At 32.6% G+C, this 22,501-nt stretch overlaps 1 protein-coding gene across 3 annotated transcripts in view; it reads right to left on the bottom strand.

Annotated features, from left to right (window-relative positions):
• The window catches only part of LOC148951190 (prefoldin subunit 2-like), a 77,502-nt gene that overhangs the window by 40,893 nt on the left and 14,108 nt on the right, over positions 1 to 22,501 (bottom strand). Inside the window, exon 1 of one of the 3 annotated variants that reach the window (XM_089090175.1) lies at positions 21,145 to 21,222. The exons of the other annotated variants lie outside the window; for them this stretch is intronic. The gene's annotated coding sequence lies outside the window, so the exon portion shown is untranslated. Of the gene's footprint in view, positions 1 to 21,144; positions 21,223 to 22,501 lie in introns of those variants that run through there. 3 annotated transcript variants of the gene reach the window in all.

Genomic DNA, 22,501 nt, shown 5'->3' with positions numbered 1-22,501 from the left:
TTGGATGTTTTCTGGATTATTGAGCCTAATGGGGAACAGGGTCAATGACACTTCGTTCAAGATCAATTGATTTGTTGTTTGGCGAATGTTAAGAGTTTCCAGGAATTGGAAACAGTTAGATCACGTGTTTCCTTCTCAGCCAATCAGCGAGTCGGTTACATCCCCTTTCTCAGCCAATCAGCGAGTCGGTTACATCTCCTTCTAAGTCAATCAGGAGACCGGAAATATTAGAAAAAGAGGATTGCAGGTTAGGTTAATTTAGATTTTTAGTTTATTATTTTATTAGTTATTTAGTTTAGATTTTTAGTTTATTTTAAGTTTATTTATTACCTTTATTTTAGTTTAGTTTTAGTTAGTTTAGTTTTAGATTAGAGTTTTAGTTTAGCTAGTGTTACTTAAGAGTTTTAGTTAGAGTTTTAATTTAGTAGCTTAGTTCAGTTTTAGTTTAATTTTAGTTTAGTTTTAGATTAGTGTTTAGTTTTAGTTTAGAGTTTTAGTTAGTTTAGTTTAGTTTTAGATTAGTGTTTTAGTTTAGCTAGAGTTTTACTAAAGAGTTTTAGTTAGAGTTTTAATTTAGCAGTTTAGTAGTTTTGATTTTTAGTTTAGTTTTAGTTTAATGTTTAGTTTTATTTTAGTGTTTAGTTTTTTTTAAGTTTATTTATTACCTTTAGTTTTATTTTATTTTTAGCTATTTTATTTTTAGATTAGAGTTTTAGTTTAGCTAGAGTTTTAATTAAGAGTTTTAGGTAGAGCTTTAATTTAGTAGTTTAGTTTAGTTTTAGTTTAGTTTAGATTTTTAGTTTAGTTTTAGTTTAATGTTTAGTTTTATTTTAGAGTTTTAGTTAGATTTTCAGTTTAATTTAGTTTTGTTTTAGGTTAGTGTTCAGTTTTAGTTTAGAATTTTAGTTAGTTTAGTAGTTTAGATTTTAGTTAGTTTAGTAGTTTAGATTTGTAGTTTTAGATTAGTGTTTAGTTTTTAGTTTAGAATTTTTAGTTAGTTTAGTAGTTTAGATTTTAGTTAGTTTAGTAGTTTAGTTTTTTAGTTTAGTGTTAGTTAGTTTAGTTTTAGATTAGAGTTTTAGTTTAGCAACAGTTTTGCTAAAGAGATTTAGTTAAGAGTTTTAATTTAGCAGTTTAGTTTAGTTTTAGTTTAGTTTAGTTTTTTAGTTTAGTTTTAGTTTAATGTTTAGTTTTATTTTAGAGTTTTAGTTAGATTTTCAGTTTAATTTAGTTTATTTTTAGATTAGTGTTTAGTTTTAGTTTAATGTTTAGCTTTATTTTAGAGTTTTAGTTAGATTTTCAGTTTAATTTAGTTTAGTTTTAGATTAGTCTTTAGTTTTAGTTTAGAGTTTTATTTAAGAGTTTTAATTAGAGTTTTAATTTAGAAGTTTAGTTTAGTTTTAGTTTATTTTATTAGTTACTTAGTTTAGATTTTTAGTTTATTTTAAGTTTATTTATTACCTTTATTTTTAGTTTAGTTTTAGTTAGTTTAGTTTTAGTTTAGAGTTTTAGTTTAGCTAGAGTTTTACTAAAGTGTTTTAGTTAGAGTTTTAATTTAGCAGTTTAGTTTAGTTTTAGTTTAGTTTTGATTTTTAGTTTAGCTTTAGTTTAAGGTTTAATTTTATTTTAGAGTTTAGTTTATTTTAAGTTTATTTATTACCTTTATTTTTAGTTTAGTTTTAGTTATTTTAGTTTTAGTTTAGAGTTTTAGTTTAGCTAGAGTTTTAATAAAGAGTTTTAGTTAGAGTTTTAATTTATCAATTTAGTTTAGTTTTAGTTTAGTTTAGTTTAGATTTTTAGTTTAGTTTTATTTTATTAGTTAGTTTTATTTTGGAGAATTAGTTTATTTTAAGTTTATTTATTACCTTTATTTTTAGTTCAGTTAGTTTAGTTTTAGATTAGAGTTTTAGTTTAGCTAGAGTTTTACTAAAGAGTTTTAGTTAGAGCTTTAATTTAGCAGTCTAGTTTAGTTTTAGTTTAGTTTAGTTTAGATTTTTAATTTAGTTTTAGTTTAAAGTTTAGTTTTATTTCAGAGTTTTAGTTAGATTTTAAGTTTAATTTAGTTTTGTTTTAGTTTAGTTTTGAGTTTTAGTTTAGAATTTTAGTTAGTTTAGTAGTTTAGATTTTATTTAGTTTAGTAGTTTAGATTTTTAGTTTAGTTTTAGTTTAATGTTTAGTTTTGTTTAGAGTTTTAGTTAGATTTTCAGTTTAATTTATTTTAGTTTTAGATTAGTATTTAGTTTTTAGTGTGGAATATTTAGTTAATTTAGTAGTTTAGATTTTAGTTAGTTTAGTAGTTTAGTTTTTTAGTTAAATTTTACTTAGTTTAGTTTTAGTTGGAGTTTTAGTTTAGCTACAGTTTTAGTTAAAGAGTTTTAGTTAGAGTTTTAATTTAGCAGTTTAGTTTAGGTTTAGTTTAGTTTTTTAGTTTAGTTTTATTTTAGAGTTTTAGTTAGATTTTCAGTTTAATTTAGTTTATTTTTAGATTAGTGTTTAGTTTTAGTTTAATGTTTAATTTTATTTTAGAGTTTTAGTTAGATTTTCAGTTTTATTTAGTTTAGTTTTAGATTAGTCTTTAGTTTTAGTTTAGAATTTTTAGTTAGTTTAGTAGTTTAGATTTTAGTTAGTTTAGTAGTTTAGTTTTTTAGTTTAGTTTTAGTTTAGAGTTTTAGAATAGCTAGAGTTTTACATAAGAGTTTTAGTTTGAGTTTTAATTTAGTAGCTTAGTTTGGTTTTAGTTTAGTACAGTTTAAATTTGTTTAGTTTTAGTTTAGTAGTTTTAGTTTTGTTTTAGTTTAGTTAAGAGTTTTAGTTAGAGTTATAGTTTAGTTTTAGTTTAGTGTTATAATTTATATTTTGTTTAGTTTTAGTTCAGTTTTAGTTTAGCGTTTTTAGCTAGTGTTTAGTTTTAGTTTAGAATTTTTAGTTAGTTTAGTGTTTAGTTTAGTTTAGTAGTTTAGAGTTTAGTTTTAGTTAGTTAGACAGTTTAAATTTTTAGTTAGTTTAGTAGTTTAGTTTAGTTTTAGTTTAGTTTAAATTTTTAGTTTAGTTTTAGTTTAGTTTTAGTTTAGTTTTATAATTTATATTTTGTTTAGTTTTAGTTCGGTTTTAGTTTAGCAATTTTAGATAGTGTATAGTTTTAGTTTATTAGTTAAGTTTAGTTTTAGTTTAACGTTTAGATTTATTCTAGAGCTTTAGTTAGATTTTCAGTTTGATTTAGTTTAGTTTTAGATTAGTGTTTATTTTTAGTTTAGAATTTTTAGTTAGTTTAGTAGTTTAGATTTTAGTTAGTTTAGTAGTTTAGTTTTTTAGTTTAGTTTTAGTTTAGAGTTTTATTTAAGAGTTTTAATTAGAGTTTTAATTTAGAAGTTTAGTCTAGTTTTAGTTTAGTTTAGTTTAGATTTTTAGTTTATTATTTTATTAGTTACTTAGTTTAGATTTTTAGTTTATTTTAAGTTTATTTATTACCTTTATTTTTAGTTTAGTTTTAGTTTAGTTTTAGTTTAGAGTTTTAGTTTAGCTAGAGTCTTACTAAAGAGTTTTAGTTAGAGTTTTAATTTAGCAGTTTAGTTTAGTTTAGATTTTTAGTTTAGTTTTAGTTTATTTTATTAGTTACTTAGTTTAGATTTTTAGTTTATTTTAAGTTTATTTATTACCTTTATTTTTAGTTTAGTTTTAGTTAGTTTAGTTTTAGATTAGAGTTTTAGTTTAGCTAGAGTTTTAGGTAGATTTTAATTTAGCAGTTTAGTTTAGTTTTAGTTTAGTTTAGATTTTAGTTTAGTTTTAGTTTAATGTTTAGTTTTATTTTAGAGTTTTAGTTAGATTTTCAGTTTAATTTAGTTTTGTTTTAGGTTAGTGTTCAGTTTTAGTTTAGAATTTTAGTTAGTTTAGTAGTTTAGATTTTAGTTAGTTTAGTAGTTTAGATTTTTAGTTTAGTTTAGTAGTTTAGATTTTAGTTAGTTTAGTAGTTTAGTGTTAGTTAGTTTAGTTTTAGATTAGAGTTTTAGTTTAGCTACAGTTTTGCTAAAGAGTTTTAGTTAGAGTTTTAATTTAGCAGTTTAGTTTAGGTTTAGTTTAGTTTTTTAGTTTAGTTTTAGTTTAATGTGTAGTTTCATTTTAGAGTTTTAGTTAGATTTTCAGCTTAATTTAGTTTATTTTTAGATTAGTGTTTAGTTTTAGTTTAATGTTTAGCTTTATTTTAGAGTTTTAGTTAGATTTTCAGTTTAATTTAGTTTAGTTTTAGATTAGTCTTTAGTTTTAGTTTAGAATTTTTAGTTAGTTTAGTAGTTTAGATTTTAGTTAGTTTAGTAGTTTAGTTTTTTAGTTTAGTTTTAGTTTAGAGTTTTAATTTAGCTAGAGTTTTATTTAAGAGTTTTAATTAGAGTTTTAATTTAGAAGTTTAGTTTAGTTTTAGTTAGTGTGTAGTTTTAGTTTAGAGTTTTAGTTAATTTTGTAGTTTAGATTTTTAGTTTATTTTAAGTTTATTAGAGTTTTAATTTAGAAGTTTAGTTTAGTTTTACTTTAGTATAGTTTAGTTTAGATTTTTAGTTTATTATTTTATTAGTTATTTAGTTTAGATTTTTAGTTTATTTTAAGTTTATTTATTACCTTTATTTTTAGTTTAGTTTTAGATTAGAAATTTAGTTTAGTTGTAGTTCATTGTAATTGTTTTTAGTTTTAGTTTAGTGTTATAATTTATATTTTGTTTAGTTTAATTCAGTTTAGCTAGAGTTTAGTTTTAGTTTAGTAGTTAAGTTTAGTTTTAGTTTAACGATTAGTTTTATTTTAGAGTTTTATTTGGATTTTCAGTTTAATTCAGTTTAGCTAGAGTTTAGTTATAGTTTAGTTTTTAGTTTTAGTTTAACGTTTAGTTTTATTTTAGAGTTTTAGTTAGATTTTCAGTTTAATTTAGTTTAGTTTTGGATTAGTGTTTGGTTTTAGTTTAGAATTTTTAGTTAGTTTAGATTTTAGTTAGTTTAGTAGTTTAGTTTTGATTAGTTTAGTAGTTTAGTTTTTTAGTTTAGTTTTAGTTTAGCTAGAGTTTTAGTTAAGAGTTTTAGTTAGAGTTTTAATTTAGTAGCTTAGTTTGGTTTTAGTTTAGTTTAGTTTTATATTAATGTTTAGTTTTAGTTTAGAGTTTTAGTTAGTTTAGTAGTTAAGAGTTTTAGTTAGAGTTATAGTTTAGATTTTTAGTTAGTTTAGTATTTTAGAGTTTAGTTTTAGTTAGTTAGACAGTTTAAATTTTTAGTTAGTTTAGAAGTTTAGTTTTAGTTTAATTTAGTTTAGATTTTTAGTTTAGTTTTAGTTTAGTTTTAGTTTAGTGTTATAATTTATATTTTGTTTAGTTTTAGTTCAGTTTTAGTTTAACGTTTTTAGCTAGAGTTTAGTTTTAGCTTAGTAGTTAAGTTTTAGTTTTAGTTTAACGTTTAGTTTTATTTTAGAGTTTTAGTTAGATTTTCAGTTTAATGTAATTTAGTTTTAGATTAGTATTTAGTTTTAGTGTAGAATTTTTAGTTAGTTTAGTATTTTAGATATTAGTTAGTTTAGTAGTTTAGTTTTCGTTTAGATTTTAGTTACTTTAGTAGTTAAGAGTTTTAGTTAGAGTTATAGTTTAGATTTTTAGTTAGTTTTGGTTTAGTTATTTAGTCTAGATTTTTAGTTTATTATTTTATTAGGTATTTAGTTTAGATTTTTAGTTTATTTTAAGTTTATTCATTACCTTTATTTTTAGTTTAGTTTTAGTTAGTAGTTTTAGATTAGAGTTTTAGTTTAGCTAGAGTTTTACATAAGAGTTTTATTTAGAGTTTTAATTTAGTAGCTTAGTTTAGTTTTAGTTTAGTTTAGATTTTTAGTTTAGTTTTAGTTTAATGTTTAGTTTTATTTTAGTGTTTAGTTAGATTTTCACTTTAATTTAGTTTAGTTTTAGATTAGTGTTTAGTTTTAGTTTAGAATTTTAGTTAGTTTAGTAGTTTAGATTTTAGTTAGTTTAGTAGTTTAGTTTTTTAGTTTAGTTTTAGTTTAATGTTTAGTTTTATTTAGAGTTTTAGTTATATTTTTAGTTTAATTTAGTTTAGTTTTAGATTAGTGTTTAGTTTTAGTTTAGTTTTAGTTAGTTTAGTTTTAGATTAGAGTTTTAGTTTAGCTAGAGTGTTACTTAAGAGTTTTAGTTAGTTTTAATTTAGTAGCTTAGTTCGGTTTTAGTTTAATTTTAGTTTAGTTTTAGATTAGTGTTTAGCTTTAGTTTAGAGTTTTAGTTAGTTTAGTTTAGTTTTAGATTAGTGTTTAGTTTTAGTTAGAGTTATAGTTTAGTAGTTTAGAGTTCAGAATTTATTTTTATTTTAGTTTTAGTTAGTTTATTTTTCGATTAGAGTTTTAGTTTAGATAGAGTTTTACATATGAGTTTTAGTTTACTTTTAGTTTTTTTTTTTAGTTAAGAGTTTTCGTTTTACTTTAGAGTTTTATCTAGAGTTTAGTTTGGAGTTTTAGTTTAGTTTTATTTTAATGTTCTAGTTTAGATTTTAGTATAGTTTAGTTTAGTTTTAGTTAGTTTATTTTTAGTTATGGTTTTGAAGTGTCTAAAAGGGAAAATAAAGGCCGTTGTTCGTGTAGTTTCTTCAGTGTCATAACGCCAACTAATAGTCTTTTCTACTGTTCACTGGAAGATATACTGTAATTTCTTTGTTGAAAATGTCGGTGACTACACGTAGATCCTCGGGTGTGCTCTGATTAAGATCCAGCAAAATGTAGTCGTAGGGTTTATTAGTCGCCTGAGTTTACACTGACAACAGAAATTTCGGAGTGCCTGGGTATACCTGTTTATTGAGATTTATGAGCGAGCTAGAATCCCCAACGACTTGATAGATAATATAGATAGTGCAATTCAAAGCAAGGGTTCGCATACATTTGCTCTGATGAAACAGATTGTGTAGAACTAGGGTTATGGAAATCTGTTCATGATGAGAGCAAACAGTGAACAGCTGTAGCATTTCCTGTGAGAACTGTTCAATGGATTCATCCAAATCATCAATAATCAACCACGAGTTCGATTCAATACTATTGAAAACATCAAGTCCCCGTATGAATTGTATTGGTATGGTTGTGGCTATAGCTTTTATTTTATCGTAGGACTCCTGCCAAATACTATAGCAATAGTAGATTTTTTTCGGCTTTTCCAAAAACATTTTATAGCAATTTTGAATTATTTTAGCTAAGCGTGCTGTTTTCCCCGACATTAAGGGACCACACAGAAATGATCTGAAGGGTGTTTTAAATTGATACATGCTACTGCTGCTACTGCTGACAACAGTTGGACTGTAACTAACTGTAAATCATACGTGTCCAATGAATAAGTAATAGCAGTAGTAATTTTCCCAAAGATCTATCTACGTTAACAAGGACAAAAAAAAACAATATTTCATGGCAGCATTTATTTCGGCAACATGAAAACTCTATTTGTTCAACATGAGCAACAACGATAAAATAACACTATGTTCAACAAGAACCTGACAATATTTCATGTTCATTTATTTTGGCAACATGAAAACTATATTTGTTCAACATGAACAACAACATAAGAATAACACTTTATGTTCAACATAAATAAAAACACTTTTTGTCCATCAAGAATAACACTTATTGTCTTTAAAAACACTTTTTATCCATCAACACTTTTCTGTACAACACTTATTGTCTTTAAACACTTTTCTATACAACAACACTTTATGTACATTAGTACACACAGTAGCACACTTTTCTGTACAACACTTGAAAACAACACTTAAAAAAAAACACTTGAAAATTGAACTAGCACAGTTGAACATTATGAATTTAAAAATGGGGCCCCCCCAACCCCCGGGGATCGTGGGGCCGAAGGCCGGCTGCGGGCGGGACCCCCCACCCCCCCCCCGGGGGCCGCGGGGCCGAAGGCCAACCGCGGACGGGACCCCCCATCCCCCGGGAGCCGGCCGCGGGAAGGGCCCCCCACCCCCCGGGAACCGCGGTGGAAAAACAGTACAATAGTTGTCGTCACTGCTGCTACGGGTTAGTGGTTGGGTTAGTTGAGGTTAGTTAATTTATGAACGGGTTGGTGGTGGTGGTTAGTTAATTTATGAATGGGTTGGTGGTGGTGGTTAGTGGTTGGGTTAGTTGATTAGTCAGGTTAGGTTAATTTATCCAGACCAAGTTGATTGCGATAGTCTATGCATTCAACTCGGTCTGAAATACGATAGTGGCCATGAGGCAGGACACTCACACCATTCTCGAGCACATAGACTTTGTCAGATATACACGACATTGCATTCTTTTCCACTCTCACAGTATAATTTCTATACTGTAGAGAGCGAATTGCGAGCACTTGTGCTCTCGGCACTAGGCTACTTTCTACACAGTCTCTGTACACGCTCATTTTGAAATTGATCTTTACAAAATGAGTAGGCACCCCTTTACACGCCTTCTTTTCATCTCCACACTTAATTTTAACACAATAAACTTCAGGGCTCAGGAACAACCCCCTGGATATCAAATCACTCCCCGTCTCTGATTTTAACATTAATAGTTGGTTGGGGGCTTGACATTTGACCAACTCGGGGTAGAGTGATGGATTCCAGTTGGTGAAATCCATCCGCGAGCTGATGTGTTCCCCCTTTTCTAGATCAACCAATAAATCTTCGGTCCCATTTACCTTTATCAGCAGAGAATCTGTATCCCCATAGTAAACTTGAACCTCCCCCTCCCGTGGCCATTGCACCTTGCACACATTGTAAAAAAACGACAACATGAGCTTTTTGGAAATTTCCAGTACTGAACTGCCGCCCGCTATATTCTTGTTCAGTACCACATTTCGCTTTCGCCTGTGTGGAATAACCATGCCATTCTCTATGCTTGTGAACGATGTAAAATTGGGGTCGGAAATAAATCGTGCACACTCTAGAGGGTCAGTCACGACGTCGCAGCGAGATCTGTTACGTACGCTTTCACACATTTTGCCAAACGCTGAATTTAGGATGAGTTTGTACATTTCCTTCTCCACCTTTAAGTTTGCCCTAGAGCGTTTATCGCTCGTCGAGAGCGTCGCAGCGATAAAAATCTTTAAATATGGTCGCTGATTGAACTGCAGGACCCTGTGTATTTTGGTGATCTTGAAACCATTGTTCACCATCCAGTGCAAAAGCACATGGTGAACAACGATATTCTCCTTAGGGTCCAAATCAGCAATCAGTTTTCGCTTAGAGGGAGTCCAGTGCATCCCTATATCCTCAACTACTGATCGATTCTAGGGGCTCAATGAGTCCCTGCTCACGGGTCGATCGAGACAGGGAAAAACAAAATCTTTGACGGAGTCATGAAGCGCCAGTGGAATGTGTCCGTCAATTTAAAAGAACCATCCTTGTGGCCCATTGTCCTCGACGGTGGTAATTTTGGGGAACTCATAAGGATTCTCAAGCCATTTATAGTTCCCATACGGCAAAGATTAGTGAGACATTGCCGAGGGGTACAATGAGTTCATGTCCAAGAACACTGCATTTGACTTTGCACCGGTGCTGTTTTGTCCGCTCGGATTGGTTGACAAGACGCGGTCCCCATGAAAAACATACCCTCCCCTCATTGAACGCTCTACAAAAAGATGCTGATCTACATCTGTGATTAGGCCTATTTCCTCCCAACTAATTTTTAAAGTCAAATCCATCACCAAATCTGGTGTTGAAAAATAGTAGCCTATATCTAACCCGAACTCTGAATAGATTTGGTCTGTGTTCTTGCAGACTATGTCTAACATAGTTATAACGTCTCTGGCCAAGTACATTTAGCAATACTCCCAACCATTTTTTACAATTCCACCTTTAGCCCATACTTTCTTGGCAAACTCATATTCCTCGGATGTGCATTCACTACTGGTCAGTGAATTTTAGAACTCTTCAATTGAAGGTGGTTTCACCTCACTTAAGCGAGTGCCAGAAAAGTAATAGTCGTATGCATATATACCTTTGCAGGTCAACAGGTCATAAATTTCACTGTCTGGAAAGTGCTGTTTAAGCAAGGGAAAGCTATCAAAATTGTCACTTTTCTGCACTTGAATCAATTGACTCAATACCTTGGGAAAAAAAATAAAGGAATCTAAAAACCTGATTTTATTCCAACACGTATGCTCATTATCCACTGCCTGTGATTTTAGCTCGAGAAGCAATAACTTTCTGGCAGATTTTGAAATAATGTTATAGGTAAATGAACTGTTTACCCATGGACTGTCTACTCTCCTTCTTTCTCTATACATACGTGCCAGTGCAGGTAAAATAAAATTTAAGTCGTAATTTGAGTTGTGGATAAAAAGAGGGATAAAAAACTGCTGGCTAACATTTAAGTTACAAGATTGATGCGCTAGCCCTCTAAAATTACTACCCCCTGAAGATATTTCCTGCCACAAGTGATTATGATCCCTGACTTTCCCCCTCCCACCACCCCCTCTTTTCCCTTTAGTCCCCTTAACCCCCTCTACGAACTCCCTCTTACAAACCCAACATATTTTTTGATTTTTAATCGCGAGACGATAATCTGCAGACAACACCATTGGATAATGTGTATTTCTCAAACTAGAAATAGCACCATTAGTGGTGCCAATTAGTTTAGTCAGTGCCTTGATCATGCACTCCCCCTCATCCAAAGTTTCTGCTATTTCTAACAATCGCGTAGTGTTAGAACTATGTCTTTGCGCATGAGCATAGGACACCGCAGTAGCTTGATTTTCTTTAATTCGATTTGAAAATTGGAAATCATTCACCTCTACCAGCTTACATTCACAGTCCAAAGATATTTTGTTGCACTGGAGGAGGGTGTTTTGGAAATTTTTAAAACGTAAAATGGCCCTATCCCCTGAAACCGCTTCCACTGTCTCGTAGCCATGTCGGCTACAATGCCTCATGTGATTTTGCAGCTTTAAATCAGTCCAAAATCTAGAGAGGCATGTTGGACAGTAGAAACATACCCCCTTATTCTTACCCTCCCCCAGAACTCTACTGATGTCTGTGATCGGGTTAAAATGGCCAATTGAATTGGCAAGGTCACTAGATGGGGGTGTATACAACAACCAAACCCAGTGTCTGACCAAATCAATTGACGGGCCCCTTACAGGGAAGACCACCCCCTTCTTTTTTAAACGAACCCCATCTTCAAATTCAGTTTCATACGGAACCACAGTAACGCCGATATTTAAATGGGCTTTAGCCCTTTCAAAAATTTCAATAGATCTTAGCGTTACTGGGTATTTCCCTTCTAAACATGTAAACTATACAATTGGAAAATTAAGCTTGTAATTCTCATGTACGGCCCACTTTTTAATCTTTGTCGTTTTGGTGTAACGTGCTATAAGTTCAACTGCATGTAGTATGGGTTCGTAATAGAAACATTGATGACCTGCGTCGAGTAAAGTTAATTTGACACCATTAACACACTCAAGATCTGTATTACACTTTAAAAAAGTCTCCCTCTCATATCCCCCACCTGCCCCCCCCCCCCCCTCTTAAAATAAAATCTTTCTTAAATTTGCAAATATTCACACTTAAATTTTCAATAAATAAAACCACAGACCCACTCCCATTCTCATTATAATTTTCAAGATGCGTTATAATTTGACCTACCCTCTCCGAAAAAACACACTCAAAATTTTTTAAATTTGGATAAATTAAACGTATCTCGGAATGTACATAATCATAATAAACTTCGCTTTTCCCCTCATTTAAATAAAACCCCTTTAAAACACTTGAAAACTCAATTGAATCCCTCCCCCACAACTGAATTTGGTTCTCCAGCAGTACACGAATTTTATCTACATAGTCATGCACAATTTCTACGGGATCACACACATATTTTCCCCCCATAAGTGACTTAAAAGGATCCCCAAAAGTCGCAGTGTAGACAACTATATTATTTAATATTGAATTTGACATCTGAAAGTCTGGAAATGTTGTACCCCCCTCCCCCGCGTGGCTATTATCAACTCCCCCACCCACACGTTGTTCAAGCTTTAGGGTATGTGAATGCTCCACTTCAATTGTTTGAAGTGGATTCGTTAGGTTATCGGGGGCTGGAGGAGGAGGAGGAAGAGGATTCCCTGTTAATTCCCGGGTAAAATCGTCCAAAAGCTGTAGCGTGTTTGGGCTCAAGCCCCCCTGCTCAACTGAGATATTATATAAATTTAAAAAATCATCTAAAAACTCATAAATTTTAACGACGACGACGGTATTTCCAGTGAATTGTTGGAGAGGTCCTCTCCTTCTCCAACTGATGATGACGAAGACAATGAATATGGGACCAAAGCAACCTATAAATGAAAAATAGCTTATTTTCAAAATGTTCAAATAACCCCTACTGTTTTTAAAATTTGGATTATTATTTAAAACGCGCTTAGTAGTAGCAGTAGCAGTATGCACATAGTAGCATTTGGTTAATTCAACTGAAAGAAAATTCAACTTAACGAAAATCTAAAACGCCGCTTTACATAAAATTGACCATTTGATTTTGTTCAAACAACTCGCCTCCCAATTTCTACTATTTAATGCCCCCCCCCCTCCGAGCCGGCCATCGCGGCGCTTTCCCGCAGCGCTTCCCGCGGTACTTCTAGGGCCCGCAGCGCTTTCTGTAATGCTTCCCGCAGCGCTTCCCGGGCACTTCCAGACCCCCATCGCATGGCTCCCAGCCCCTTTACATAATGTTCAAAATTTGAAATATTGTTAGACGGCATAAGTCACTATTTCTCTCTAATTCCCAGTTCTACAGGTTCGGTGAACTTCTCATTAGCTCTCAAATATTGTAAGCCGCCGCGCGAGTGTTCCGATTTCCAAGACTGAACTTCAACAGGCAGGAAAATACGCAATTAAATGCCGGGAACCGTTAACTCAGTATATTGTCAACAATGTTTCCCCTCGCGAAAATCTCGGCAAGGGTTTGTTATATTGGAATCTATTTTAAAAATATCCTTGAGCAAATGATGGGATTCATATGTGAAAGATAGATAAGTGGGAATAATCTCTCAGTTCCTTCTTCTCTTCAAACTAGATAATATTCAATTTTGAAAAAAATAGCATTCACAGAGTTTCATAGTGGAGAGCATTAATTGACTAGAAATTACCCATGAATAATATTCGCTTATGAGATAGCGGCGAAGAGATAGCAACAGTGCAGTGGGGGGAACAGAGAAAATACCAAAGATTAGAAAAAAGAGCGGTTTGACAAGCAAAAAAAAAATACATTATATTTAGATATCTCTGAGGGGGGGGGGCAGAGAAAACAATGGTTGGGGGGGGCGAGAGGTTAATATTTTAATATCCCGCTGAGATAAGTTTATATTAGGTTGAAAATAAAAGTTTTGTTTTTATATATTTCTATAAGATCGGCTGAGAAAAAATGCTCACATTTGCAAAGTCCGAGGGCAGTATTTGAGTGCCGGAAGGCCCAGGCGAAGCATGGTGTACCATCGGCGGACCTTGTGTTGATGGGGCATTGACTTTGCCAGGAGCGCGACTCGCCATCGTGTATGAAGCTGCCCATTCACTTTTGAATTTCCTGCTAGTGGATGGACCATCGATGTTACAATCCTGTGCAGATTGGGCTGCGGCTTGGTCAGGTAACACATGTTTAGGAGGCTTCGGCCAGCGACCATATTGGACAACTGTCGCCTTCGCAGGGGGCGCATTATTACCCCTTGCTCTCTTACTGGGTGGTGGCGGACATTCTTCACAATCTGCTGTCTTCGCAGGGGCCGCATTATTACCCCTGGCTCTTTTACTTGGTGGCAGAGGACATTCTTCAAAATTTGCCTTAAAGAAGAGAAAAAATTTAGTCTGGAAAATAATTTCCCCCTTTTTTTAAAGAAGGAAAATTAGTACCCCATCCCCCCCCACTAACCATAATCACTTGTCTAGAAAAGTATTTGTCTCATTTCAGTAAAGCACATAGTAAAAAAATTTCGCGGAATATACTAGTTGCATTCTTTTGAATCTGTTAAAGAAAAACCATGGCTTTCGGAGCAGCTCAACATTCAGCCTATAAAAGTTAGTCGAGTTTGCTTCTCAGTTGGGCAGATAATTTCTTATGTTTTTGCGTGTTTGTTATGCTCAGGCTACCCTCTACCTTGAGCATGCCATCGTTTGATACATTTAAAACATTAGCGGTATTTTTTTTTTATCTTTCCTTATCCGTTTTCGGTAGCTGGTATTTACCCCCACCCCCAGAAAAAACAGCCCGAGGAAAATAATCCCCACGGACAATATCCCTGAGAAAAGACATGGAAAAATACCCCCTCCCCCCCCCCCGAAAGATATCGCATCCTTTTGAATCTGAGAATGATGAATTAAGGCTCACTAGGCCGTTCAAAATTCAGCCTATAAAAGTCGGCCTAGTTTGTTTCTAAGTTGTTTGAAGAATTTCTTATTTTTAGGCGTTTCTGTTCTTTTCTGGTTTTAATCTGCATTGAGCATGCCTCGTTTGATGCATTTAAATTATTAGCGGCATTTTTTTATCTTTCCTTATACTTTTTCGGTAGCTTGTATTTACCTCCACTCCCAGAAAAAACAGCCCGAGGAAAATAATCCCCACAGAAAATGTTCCGGAGAAAAGACATGGAAAAATACCCCCTCCCACCCCCGAAAGATATCGCATCCGTTTGAATCTGAGAAAGATGAATTACGGCTCACTGAGCCGTTCAAAATTCAGCCTATAAAAGTCGGCCTAGTTTGTTTCTAAGCTGTTTGAAGAATTTCTTATTTTTAGGCGTTTCTGTTCTTTTCTGGTTATAATCTGCATTGAGCATGCCTCGTTTGATGCATTTAAAGTATTAGCGGTATTTTTTAATCTTTCCTTATCCTTTTTCGGTAGCTGGTATTTACGTCCACCCCCAGAAAAAACAGCCAGAGGAAAATGATCCCCACGGAAAATATTCCTGAGAAAAGACATGGAAAAATACCCCCTCCCCCCCCCGAATGATATCATCCCATGCAGCAGATTGGTGTCCAATCTCTTTGAAAATAATCCATTTCACTTCTCCAAAATAGAGCATTGCATAGGACTACGATCAATTTTTTCAATTGTCTGAAAAATGTGTTTTTAATTTAACGGAGAAAAAGTTCCTTTGTCTTAGCACCGCGTTCATAAACACATAGGAAAAGGGGACAAAACTCATTATGTCAAACCAGAGCGGCATATTGCATTAAGAATTGGTAGAAGTCAGTGGACACTTTAAATCACAATAGAGAAAAGCTAAATTTATCGAAAAGATAATTATTTCTTTTTGCGATAATTTTGATTGTAAAAACAATGGGGGGTGGGTTAGGTTTTGAGGGTAAAAGGAACATATTTTAAGTTTTCTAGCGAATATAAAAGATTGAATAGTGATGTTTGTATTAGAGTGGGAGGGGGGAGGGGATTTACCTGAATATACTAGAGGGTGACCAAGGAAAATAATTTTATTTGAAAATAAAAAATGAAAATGTACTAAAACAGAACTTACATGGTAAATTGAAGTTGCCAAGGCTTCTAATTCATCAATATTATCCATTCTAGTTGTTTGAACTGTGTCAAAATACTTTCTGATAATTTAATCACATTGCATGCCCGTTATATACGAAATCTCAAGGGTGAATTGTTATGTAACGGGGAAAATCATGCAAGCAAGCCTCTGATTGGCTGAGAAGGGATATGTATCCGACTCGCTGATTGGATGAGAAAGAAACACGTGATCTAACTGTTTCCAGGATTCCTGGACGGCATAACATTCGCCTCGAGCATGCACTTACAACAACAACAACAACAATCAATTGATCTTGAAAGAAGATGTCACTGACCCCGGTCCCCGTTAGACTCAATAATCCAGAAAACATCCATCAAAGTGAGAAATTTCCTGTTTTTCAAATTCTCACTGACAAAAACCATAAAAAAGACATAAATTGATGTTGACATCCATGAAAAACATCAAATAAAGTGACCAACACTCATAACCGTCCAGAAAACATCCAACAAAGTGAGAAAATTCCTGTTTTTTCATTCTCACTCACAAAAACCATAAAACAGACATAAATTGATGTTGAAATCCATGAAAAACATCAAATAAATTGACCAACACACATAAATGTCCAAAAAAAACATCCATAAAAATGAGAAAAATCCTGTTTTTTCATTCTCACTGACAAAAACAGACATAAAAACATGCATAAATTATGTAAAAAAGTTGTAGGTGAAAGCAGGGGTGAGGGATCGGAGTATAAGATAGCTTTCTACTTATATATATATATATATATATATATATATATATATATATATATATATATATATATATATATATATATATATATATATATATATATATATATATATATATATATATATATATATATATATGTGTGTGTGTGTATTTTTATACATTTTTATATAAGCTCTCAGTGGCCCTAAAAGGGGGGAAGGGTCTTGCGGCTCCAATAGCATGTATTTGTATATCCGTTAAAACTGTTCTTTTTTTCGTATTTTTGTTTGGAAAATAAAACAAAATTGACAGAAATATTGAAAAAACAAAAGTTTGGCCCTTAAATTTTGAATTATATATTTTAGCAGACCCCCCTCCTAGGTTTTATTTAAAATGAGGATAGATCCTAATGTCTGCAGTGACAGGTTAGTTTCTATCTACGATATCTCCAAAGATCATAATTATTTGGCTTTTAACATCTCCACACATAAAATTGAGTAAGCAAGACATTAAAGGAATTCTGGAAAATTTACCCTAAAAAATTCACCCTTCGAAATTTCCCTCCTCATGGAAAATTCTCCCCGCAAAAAAATTTCCAACAGAAAATTTGTCCCCGCCCCATCCGAAAGATGTATGCATACTTACCAATAACAAATACTGTACATAAGGAATGGGCAAATTTTAGAACTTGAAGACCTTTCTCTAGGGGCTGGGAGGGGTTACGATATCTCCAAAGATCATAATTATTTGGCTTTTCAACTATGGTGAACAATCCTAGAAAGGGCTTATGCCAGATTTGCCATTTCACTCACTCAGACTGTCTTTCTTGGCTTTTTCTACAATTAGCGTATGGCTTGATGTCCACCCGTCCATACTTCATTCCTAAGGGATGAAAGATTGGATTGACGCGTGACGAACAATGTCCACTGGACTTGTATGCAAAATCTGGGAATAAATTTGCTTGGAATCACAGGCGAACAAAAAGGTGGTACAATTTTCTTCAAAATTGTAGGTCAAAGCAGGTTACCGGTTCATTAACTTAGAAAGTTCACTAACTGTTCTTGGATTCTGTAATACTGCGTTGAACATTCTTCTAATTAAAAATCAAATAATGATTTTTTCTCCACACATAAAATTGAGTAAGCAAGACATTAAAGGAATTCTGGAAAATTTCCCCTAAAAAATTCACCCTTCGAAATTTCCCTCCTCATGGAAAATTCTCCCCGCAAAAAATTTCCAACAGAAAATTTGTCCCCGCCCCATCCGAAAGATGTATGCATACTTACCAATAACAAATACTGTACATAAGGAATGGGCAAATTTTAGAACTTGAAGACCTTTCTCTAGGGGCTGGGAGGGGTTACGATATCTCCAAAGATCATAATTATTTGGCTTTTAACATCTCCACACATAAAATAGAGTAAGCAAGACATTAAAGGACTTCTGGAAAATTTACCCTAAAAAATTCACCCTTCGAAATTTCCCTCCTCATGGAAAATTCTCCCCGCGAAAAAAATTTCCAACAGAAAATTTGTCCCCGCCTCATCCGAAAGATGTATGCATACTTACCAATAACAAATACTGTACATAAGGAATGGGCAAATTTTAGAACTTGAAGACCTTTCTCTAGGGGCTGGGAGGGGTTACGATATCTCCAAAGATCATAATTATTTGGCTTTTCAACTATGGTGAACAATCCTAGAAAGGGCTTATGCCAGATTTGCCATCTCACTCACTCAGACTGTCTTTCTTGGCTTTTCCTACAATTAGCGTATGGCTTGATGTCCACCCGTCCATACTTCATTCCTAAGGGATGAAAGATTGGATTGACGCGTGACGAACAATGTCCACTGGACTTGTATGCAAAATCTGGGAATAAATTTGCTTGGAATCACAGGCGAACAAAAAGGTGGTACAATTTTCTTCAAAATTGTAGGTCAAAGCAGGTTACCGGTTCATTAACTTAGAAAGTTCACTAACTGTTCTTGGATTCTGTAATACTGCGTTGAACATTCTTCTAATTAAAAATCAAATAATGATTTTTTCTCCACACATAAAATTGAGTAAGCAAGACATTAAAGGAATTCTGGAAAATTTCCCCTAAAAAATTCACCCTTCGAAATTTCCCTCCTCATGGAAAATTCTCCCCGCAAAAAAATTTCCAACAGAAAATTTGTCCCCGCCCCATCCGAAAGATGTATGCATACTTACCAATAACAAATACTGTACATAAGGAATGGGCAAATTTTAGAACTTGAAGACCTTTCTCTAGGGGCTGGGAGGGGTTACGATATCTCCAAAGATCATAATTATTTGGCTTTTAACATCTCCACACATAAAATTGAGTAAGCAAGACATTAAAGGAATTCTGGAAAATTTACCCTAAAAAATTCACCCTTCGAAATTTCCCTCCTCATGGAAAATTCTCCCCGCGAAAAAAATTTCCAACAGAAAATTTGTCCCCGCCTCATCCGAAAGATGTATGCATACTTACCAATAACAAATACTGTACATAAGGAATGGGCAAATTTTAGAACTTGAAGACCTTTCTCTAGGGGCTGGGAGGGGTTACGATATCTCCAAAGATCATAATTATTTGGCTTTTCAACTATGGTGAACAATCCTAGAAAGGGCTTATGCCAGATTTGCCATCTCACTCACTCAGACTGTCTTTCTTGGCTTTTCCTACAATTAGCGTATGGCTTGATGTCCCCCCGTCCATACTTCATTCCTAAGGGATGAAAGATTGGATTGACGCGTGACGAACAATGTCCACTGGACTTGTATGCAAAATCTGGGAATAAATTTGCTTGGAATCACAGGCGAACAAAAAGGTGGTACAATTTTCTTCAAAATTGTAGGTCAAAGCAGGTTACCGGTTCATTGACTTAGAAATTTCACTAATTGTTCTTGGATTCTGTAATACTGCGTTGAACATTCTTCTAATTAAAAATCAAATAATGCTGAATTTATAGGTGCTAAATTTATAGAATTTATAGTGACGCTTTGACCTTGAAGTGATTATTTCGTTTAGTATAAATACAGTTTGTTTTAATTTAGATATGTTAGTAGCTTAGTAACACTGATGATGATGACCAGTTGTGTCATCAAAATATTTAGAGTCTGTTTTATATTTTTGTTTCACTGTCTAATAAAAGGACCTATCCCTATTTGGAACTCTTATTGATTTCGTCATAGAAAAGGCAGTGTGGTCATGGAAAAAAAATACTAACGTCGTATATATGGGATGGGGAAGGCAGACCAACTTTAGAATCAGCAATATTTCATTTGCTATTAGAAGAATAAAATGATAAATTTAGCACCTATAAATTCAGCATTATTTCATTTTTAATTAAAAGAATGTTCAACGCAGTATTACAGAATTCAAGAACAGTTAGTGAACTTTTTAAGTCAATGAACCGGTAACCTGCTTTGACCTACAATTTTGAAGAAAATTGTACCACCTTTATTCAACGCAGTATTACAAAACTCAAGAACAGTTAGTGATTTTTTTAAGTCAATGGACCGGTAACTTGCTTTGACCCTGAAGTGATTATTTCGTTTAGCATAAATACTGTTCGTTTTAATTTAGATATGTTAGTAACTCTACTGATGATGATGACCGACTGTGTCATCAAAATATTTTTAGTCTTCGTTTTATATTTTTGTTTCACTGTCTAATAAAAGGACCTATCCCTATTTGGAACTCATATCGATTTCGTCAAGTATGCATACATTTTTCGGGTGGGGCGGGGACAAATTTTCTGTTGAAGGGATTTTACGCGGGGAGAATTTTCCATGAAGAGGGAAGTTTCCAAGGGTGAATTTTTTAAGGAAAATTTTACACTCGGGGCATTTTCCAGAATTCCTTTATGTCTTGCCACATAATTTGAAGTATTTCCGGGCTCATTACTTGCAATTACCGGTGTTAGCCAGATTCAATTAAAAAGGTATTCAGCAATTGTTAACATTTATGGCTGGAGGGTTTTTCTTCTACTCTCAACAAAACGACTCCTTTGTTTATAGTTTTTCTGTGAAACAACATTTGGTTAAAATTTGAACCTTACACAAGAATTTATTTTTTTTATATAAATCATTTTAAGTACATTACTAAACATTTAATTTATTTATAAAATCTTTATTACAAACTTAAAAATATTCTACAAGTCTTAATAATATATTGTATAGCAACTAAATAAATTTGTCAAAATTTTAACTGCAAATTCGGAATAATTTTCTTATCATGTTTGAGACTTAGTGAATATCCTCTGGTAAGTGAAATAGAAACTAACCTGCCACTGCAGATATTGCTATCTATACTCATTTTAATTAAAAACCTAGGAGGGGGTCTACTAAAATATATAATTCAAAATTTAGGGGCAAACTTTTGTTTTGTCATTATTTCTGTCAATTTTGTTTATTTTCCAAACAAAAATACGAAAAAAACGAGCAGTTTTAACGGATATACAAATACATACTACCGGAATCTAGGGGAGCCGCCAGACCCCTCCCCCTTTTAGAGCCACTGAGAACAGCAGGTGCTTGCTAATGGCAAAAAATTGTTAATGGAAATAATGTTAATAACGTAAATAATGAAAAATAATGTTAATTAAAAAAGAGGAACATCTGACGCAATTTATTTCAAAACACTTCAATTTTATAAAACTAATTCCTTTCCATTTAGATATAAAATGCTTTTATATCTATAAGTATATATTAGAATAAACAACAAACGGATTACAATAAACAATAAACTAATTTTGTGAGCAGTTTCAAACTGAATTTAGTCAGTTTAAAACGGACGCTACTATTGTTAAGGATGTAAAATCACTTATGACGGGGTGCCTAAAGACTATTCACCAATCACAACCAATTTATACACTTAATTTCGTACCTTAACTTCGTAAGTAGCTTCATACCTTTAATTCTTTTCAGCTTTTCAAGTTACGTTGTTGAGTTCTTAAATTCCATTTTAAATTCAGCTCAGCACTACTAACCTTGAAAAATGAACGTTTAAGCCTTATATCTTTAACGTAGAATCAATACGTTGCTGCCACGTCTAAAAGCCGTATATGACGTTTTCAAATGTAGGAGAAAATTAGAAAGAAAAACAGTTTGCTAAGCTTTTATGAAAGGTCAGCACGCTGAAACAGATAAAAAAGATCAAAAGGTGATTGGACATTCATTGTCCTGTTGATTCACCCTTTGACACCAGCTTGAAAAACTGTTTTTGGCAATCCTCTTAAAAGTATTGAAATGTCAGACACAATTTATTGGCACAACAATGGCTATAGCCTACACGTACTGGCTCTGACAAAACTGCGACCCTTATTTCGTGCCCCATATTAAAAAAAAATCCATTCCTGACATGTAAAAAAAAAAACATTTTTTCCACACTATTCATTCTCAGTCATCTGATCATAAATTTATTTTCCTCCTCAGAATTTAACAGAATAAGATCACTCGTTCAAATCCCGTATGGAGAAAATACATGCGACAACCAGCATGATTGATCAAATAGGACGCATTGAAAAGTAATCAAAATTATAATGGAATGAAGGAACACATTATTTTAGCACCACTCAAAAAAGGATTAAATAAAATTAATACTGAGATTGTCGATCACCTCCAAAGAGAATACAAATCTGATAAAATTTATGATTCTGTGAAGTATATACAGTAAGGAGGAATTGAGTTCACGCCAGAATTTCTAAATTCAACTGAAATTGCTGATTTACTATCCCGTGACTTAAAACTAAAGAATAACACGATTTTTATGCTAATACGTAAGTCGAAAACCACATAAATACAATCTTGTCGCATGCCGAATGCCAGGGTTTACAAGTTCTTTTTCAATTTTTAATAATTAAGTTTGAAAGGATGGTAGACTTCCCTGCATTTTGAGCAAACATGGGTACGGTATTGCAAAACGAACAAAGATGAAATTATACAAGCAAGTTTTTTAATGAAAGCTAAGACGCACTGTAAAAAAAAAATTGATTTCCAACAAAATGTTTTGCTCGAATTCAAACAAGTCAAAAAAATCCAATTTTTCTGTTGAAATTGTGACTTGCTTATTGAATTCCAAAAAATTATTGAAACTATTAAAATTTATGCACTTTTCAGTAGAAAAAATGTAATTTATGACGCAAATAGGTTATATTAATCAAAATTTGACTATGGTGTCATTTAAAGTGAATTTGTGTGCAAATGTTCTTATGAACATGCATAAATTTATGTACGAACATTGTTAGCTTACAATTAATATTTTGGAGC

This window comes from Artemia sp. Qi Xiang Cuo, chromosome 6 (genome assembly GCF_049724085.1).
Source record: "Artemia sp. Qi Xiang Cuo chromosome 6, ASM4972408v1, whole genome shotgun sequence".
NCBI classification, from domain to species: Eukaryota; Metazoa; Arthropoda; class Branchiopoda; order Anostraca; family Artemiidae; genus Artemia; species Artemia sp. Qi Xiang Cuo.
This window is presented reverse-complemented; position numbering and strand designations above follow the sequence as displayed.